Here is a 6000-nt window from a genome sequence, read left to right as displayed (position 1 = left end):
TGCAGTTGATTATGGAATGAAAACCAGGTGTGTATGGAACAAGACAAAACAAATGGATATATGAAAAGTGGAGCAGCGATGGCTAGAAAGCCAGTGACGTTGATCGCTGAACGCCGCCCGAACAAGGAGAGGAGCCGAACGCCGCCCGAACAAGGAGAGGATCCGACTTCGGCGGAAGTCGTGACAGTGCCCCCCCTTGACGCGCGGCTCCACCGGCCTCGGGGACGACCCGGAGGGCGAGGCGCAGGGCGATCCGGCCTGCGACGGTGAAACTCCCGCAGCAGTTCGGGGTCCAAAACGTCCGCAACCGGGACCCAGCACCTCCCCTCCGGACCGTACCCCTCCCACTCCACGAGGTACTGAAGGCCCCCTGCCTAACGCCTCGAATCCAGGATGGAACGAACGGAGTACGCCGGGGCCCCCTCGATGTCCAGAGGGGGCGAAGGGACCTCCCGCACCTCAGATTCCTGGAGCGGACCAGCCACCACCGGCCTGAGGAGAGACACATGGAACAAGGGGTTACTACGGTAATCAGAGGGAAGCTGTAATCTGTAACACACCTCGTTCACCCTCCTCAGGACTTTGAATGGCCCCACAAACCGCGGACCCAGTTTCCGGCAGGGCAGGCGGAGAACAGAAACCGCAGAAACCTGCCCACATCCTGGTTGACTCTCTCTACCTGCCCGTTACTCTCGGGGTGAAAACCTGAGGTAAGGCTGATCGAGATATTCTGGGGGGATGCGCACCTAGTCTGGACTTTCCACCGTTGTAGCACCAACGGAAACCCCTACACACCTCCCCGAGCACTCTCGCGACCACCCTGTGAGAGCCCTCTGTTGCCAGGAAATAGTGGGGTTATGAAGAGCTAACCAGGGAAGGCCTAGTACCACGGGAAACGCAGGACAGTCAATGAGGAAGAGACTGATTTTCTCCTCATGACCCCCCTGCGTCTCCATGGCCAGGGAGATGGTGGCTTCCCTGATTAGCCCAAACCCTAATGGTTGACTATTCAGAGCGTGAACCGGGAAAGGTCTATCCAGTGGAATAATGGGGATCCCTAAACTAAGGGCTAACGCTCTGTCGATAAAATTCCCAGCTGCGCCTGAATCGACGAGCGCCTTATGCTGGGACTGCATGGAGAACTCAGGGAAACAAACAGGTACAAACAGGTGGTCAACAGAGGACTCTGGATGAGTGTGGTGCCGACTCACCTGGGGTGACGCCAGAGTGCCCTGCCTGTTGCCTCGACTCCCAGAGGAACCGACATGGCACCGACCGGCAGTGTGCCCTCTGCGGCCACAGATGGTGCACGTGATGGTTCATCCTCCAGTCTCCCTACGAGCAGCCCCTCCCAACTCCATGGGCACCGGAGAGGGGGTACTGGAAGATGGCACCGACAGAGCCCCCTCTGGACGTCCTCGGGTGACCAGCAGGTTATCCAACCAGATGGACAAATCCACCAGTTGGTCAAAGGAGATGGTGGCATCCCTGCAGGCCAGCTCACGTCGGACGTCCTCGCGCAGGCTGCACCGATAGTGGTCGATGAGGCCCTATCGTTCCAGCCTGCTCTGGTGGCCAAGGTCTTGAATTCCAGGGCGAATTCCTGGGCGCTCCTCGTCCCCTGCCTCAAATGGAAGAGCTGTTCCCCCGCCGCTCTCCCTTTGGGTGGATGGTCGAAGACGGCCCGGAAGCGATGGGTGAACTCCTCGAAGTGGTCCAACGCCGCGTCTCCTTCTCCCCACACAACGTTTGCCCACTCCAAAGCTCTCCCCGAGAGGCATGAGACGAGGGCAGACACTCTCTCCCTTCCCGAGGGAGCTGGGTGCACAGTGGCCAGGTGCACAGTGGCCAGGTGCACAGTGGCCAGGTCCATTTGTAACAGGAATCCCTGGCACTGTGCTGCCGTCCCATCATACTCCCTGGGAAGGGAGAGACGCATCCCACTGGGACTGGCTCCGGACGGGACGGGTTGAGGTAACCCCGGTTGTGCTGGTCGATGCACTGGGGAGACTGAGTAAAGATCAGAAGAGACCAGTCTGATTTACTGTCCTCTCAACCTTCAGCTAAACCTTCTCATGTATAACTAACTATGAATTACTGTCCTCTTCTCAACATTCAGCTAAACCTACTCGTGTTTTACTGACCATGCCTGCGTCCCAAATGACACCCATTTTCCTACAAAAGGCCCCGGTCAATAGAAGTGCACTACAGGGTACCATTTCAGACCCAGGCCATGAGTAATTATGATTGTCTTTCTCCCCAGTCCCATACCTGCTAAATCTAAATCTGTAAGGTCCTTCTGTCCTGTGGACTATGTCTGTCTCCTGATCTAAATCTCTAGAAGAAATATTCCTCTGTCCTCGACAGTGAGTTCTCAGTAAGAGAACCATGTAAACAACTGGCTCTTAAGGCTTGGTCTTTCGTACCACTTCGGTGTTACATTTCCTTGCGTTTATATATTTCATTCTTTCTTCCGCAGATTCTTGTCTTTGAGCTTTATGGAGGGAAAAACGGGGTTGAAAAAGAGAAAATGGGGGATGGAGAGAGGAGTTGAAAGAGAAAACGTGCGGGGATGGAGAGAGGAGAGGGGGCTTCCTCTTAGATCTCCCCCTATACATCCCTGTTGTTGAATATGAAAATATATGATGGCATAATGTGTTCAGTATGCAAGCTTGAAGGAAACCATATGAACAGGAGGTCAGACAAAGAGCCTACTGTGCTCCAAGTACGACTACTCCCCCCTCCTCTCCCCCCTCTCTTTCCTCTCTGTCTGATTCAATCGAGGGAGCGGGAGGAGAGAGAGAGAGAAGAGAAGAGAGACTCCTGCTCAAAGAGAGAGAGTCCTACTCAGAGAGAAAGAGAGCGAGTGAGAGAGAGAGAGGGAGAGAGAGAGAGTTCTGCTCAGAGAGATAGAGAGAGCGAGAGAGAAAGAGTGTGAGGGAGAGAGAGTGAGAGGGAGAGAGAGAGAGAGCGAGAAAGAGAGAGAGAGAGAGAGAGAGAGAGAGAGAGCGAGAGAGTCCGTCCCAGAGAGAGGAAGAAGGGGGAACTCTGAGGAGCTGAAAGGGGCAGTACAAACTAGCCGTGAGCCTCGCACACACAGACCCACCGGAGTACAGGTGAGCTGTAACTACCATACAACAACTGTACAGCTGCTATCTGTTATACAGGAATGTTCTACAATCAGTTTGTAACACCTAGATTAGACTTTTTGGCACAGTGACGTTTTGCTGCATGTGGACTTGTACTTTGAGTTTTACTTATAGTCAATTATGTTGATCTGTCAGTTGTTAGACTATCTCTCTGGGGGGGGGGGGGGGGGATGGACAGAGTGCATGGGACTACAAGGTAAAAAAAATGGGGGGAAACATGATCTTTGAAATGGCAATTTTTGAACTAACTGATGACAAACATCTGTCGGTTGCTGTTTTGTCACTTTCTCTTTGTGCAGACTGTAGTCTGCACGCTTGCAGAGGGGGCTGGTTAGCTGGTGGTTACATTAGCACTGTGGTCAGCTAGAGCTGTCACTGATAGCCTATTGTCTTGACTGTGACTGTGTGGAGCCTTGATGTGACCAGCCCTGGTTAGGGACTTAGAGCAGCAGTGTCTTGACTGTGACTGTGTGGAGCTTTGATGTGGCCAGCCCTGGTTAGGGACTTAGAGCCACGGTATAGTGTATTGACTGTGACTGTGTGGAGCCTTGATGTGGCCAGCCCTGTTTAGGGACTTAGAGCAACGGTGTATTGTATTGACTGTGACTGTGTGGAGCCTTGATGTGGCCAGCCCTGGTTAGGGACTTAGAGCAGCGGTATGGTGTAACGTTAGATGATGTATCAGATGAAGGGTTAGCTAGCTGGAGACTGTATTGTCTTACCTTCCTATGATACAGCAGGTGAGGACCAGTATAATGGTTTATGAGAGGAAATAACAGTCCTTTGTTTTGCCGCATGTTACTATATAAATTATTTATTAGAGACGTAACTTATTCATGACGTTGCGTGAATTCGACACATGAGTCGACGTAACACAACTAATTTATTCAGTAAACTGTATTGACAGGGAAAGGGGAAAGGGGGGATACCTAGTCAGTTATACAACTGAAAGCCTTCAGCTGAAATGTGTCTTCTGCATTTAACCCAACCCCTCTGAATCAGAGAGGTGCTGGGGGGGATGCCTTCATCGACCACGTCTTCGGTGCCCGGGGAACAGCGGGTTAACTGCCTTGCTCAGGGGGCAGAATGACAGATTGTTTACCTTGTCAGCTCTGGGATTCGATCCAGCAACCTTTTGGTTACTGGCCCAACGCTCTAACCACTAGACGTCTTGGGAATGTAGTGTACTTTTACATAACTTTTAATAACCAGCAAAAGGAGTGTTTTTGTTTGAAGAAAACATAGTGACTTTGTGTTGTTGTTTCAGAGCGCTGACCATCCCCACACACACACACACACACACACACACACACACACACACACACACACACACACACACACACACACACACACACACACACACACACACACACACACACACACACACACACACACACACACACACAGTTTTCTGGCAAAATGAAACTGCATATTTCAGTTCACCTCTGTTCTCTGAAGCTTTTAACTTTTAAGTGTTTTATTCAAGCTTCTATGAGTTTTTTGGATGGAAGAAACTCTTGGCATGCCATGTTGGTTTTAAACACCTATTGTAGGTATTCTATTTATCTTGTACACCTGCAGTTCCCAGTGTGGCCCTGCTGCACACGTCACACACTTAATTACAAGATTTACTCTCACATGATACAGGAGATGAAACCAGACAGAGGGAAGAGGGGTGAGGGAGAGAAAGAGAGAGAGAGGGAGAGAAGAGAGGGGGAGAGACAGCAAGAGAGAGAGAGAGAGAGAGAGAGACAGAGAGAGAGAGAGAGAGAGAGAGAGAGAGAAAGAACCATTTCATTGAAGTCTGTGACTGACGTTGTTTTGATTGTCAGTCATCACCTCCAACACAAGCCAAGGCATGCCGCGGTCGGAGCTATCACTGTCTCCTTCCCTCCCTCCCTCCCCTCACCTCCCCTCTTCTCCTCCTCCTCCTCGTCAGAAGATGAATTATGAACCAGGAATGCCAATTTTGGAGCAAATACCCACAATTATTTGGGAGGTCGTTGAATGGTCCTTTGCCTGAACAGGAGAGAGTAGAAGACAGCCTGCTAAACCCCTATCTGTGCTGTGTGTGAGTGTGTGTGTGTGTGTGTGTTTGTGTTTGTGTGTGTGTGTCTTTACGCCTGAACGGTACTGTAATGGATATGTGGGTAGGCCTTGAGATTAACAACACATTATTGGTTCTACAGCCCAAAGGGGATCGTCATGGCAACATGTCAGTCATGGTCCGTACCAGCCTGAATATTATGGGATAGGTAACGGATACACTTGAAATCCTCTCAGGAATGCTCTCACTCACCTGACATTCAAACTCACTTATCACATTATTCTATTATTACATAGAGTGGGTACTACATAGAGTGGGTACTATATAGAGTGGGTACTATATAGAGTGGGTATTACATAGAGTGGGTACTATATAGAGTGGGTATTACATAGAGTGGGTACTATATAGAGTGGGTATTACATAGAGTGGGTACTATATAGAGTGGGTACTATATAGAGTGGGTACTATATAGAGTGGGTATTACATAGAGTGGGTACTATATAGAGTGGGTATTACATAGAGTGGGTACTATATAGAGTGGGTACTATATAGAGTGGGTACTATATAGAGTGGGTATTACATAGAGTGGGTACTATATAGAGTGGGTATTACACAGAGTGGGTACTATATAGAGTGGGTATTACATAGAGTGGGTACTATATAGAGTGGGTATTACACAGAGTGGGTACTATATAGAGTGGGTATTACATAGAGTGGGTACTATATAGAGTGGGTATTACACAGAGTGGGTACTATATAGAGTGGGTATTACATAGAGTGGGTACTACATAGAGTGGGTATTAC

At 49.9% G+C, this 6000-nt stretch overlaps 1 protein-coding gene across 1 annotated transcript in view; it reads left to right on the top strand.

Moving 5' to 3' along the window:
* Nucleotides 1-2981: 2981 nt before the first annotated feature.
* The window catches only part of LOC115166630 (synaptopodin), a 59084-nt gene continuing 56065 nt past the window's right edge, over nucleotides 2982-6000 (top strand). The window contains exon 1 of the mRNA XM_029720397.1: nucleotides 2982-3116. The gene's annotated coding sequence lies outside the window, so the exon portion shown is untranslated. The remainder of the gene's footprint in view (nucleotides 3117-6000) is intronic.

Source organism: Salmo trutta, chromosome 3 (assembly GCF_901001165.1).
Source record: "Salmo trutta chromosome 3, fSalTru1.1, whole genome shotgun sequence".
In the NCBI taxonomy this organism is placed as follows: Eukaryota; Metazoa; Chordata; class Actinopteri; order Salmoniformes; family Salmonidae; genus Salmo; species Salmo trutta.
Note: the sequence above shows the minus strand (reverse complement) of the source record. Positions and strands in the feature narration are given on the sequence as shown.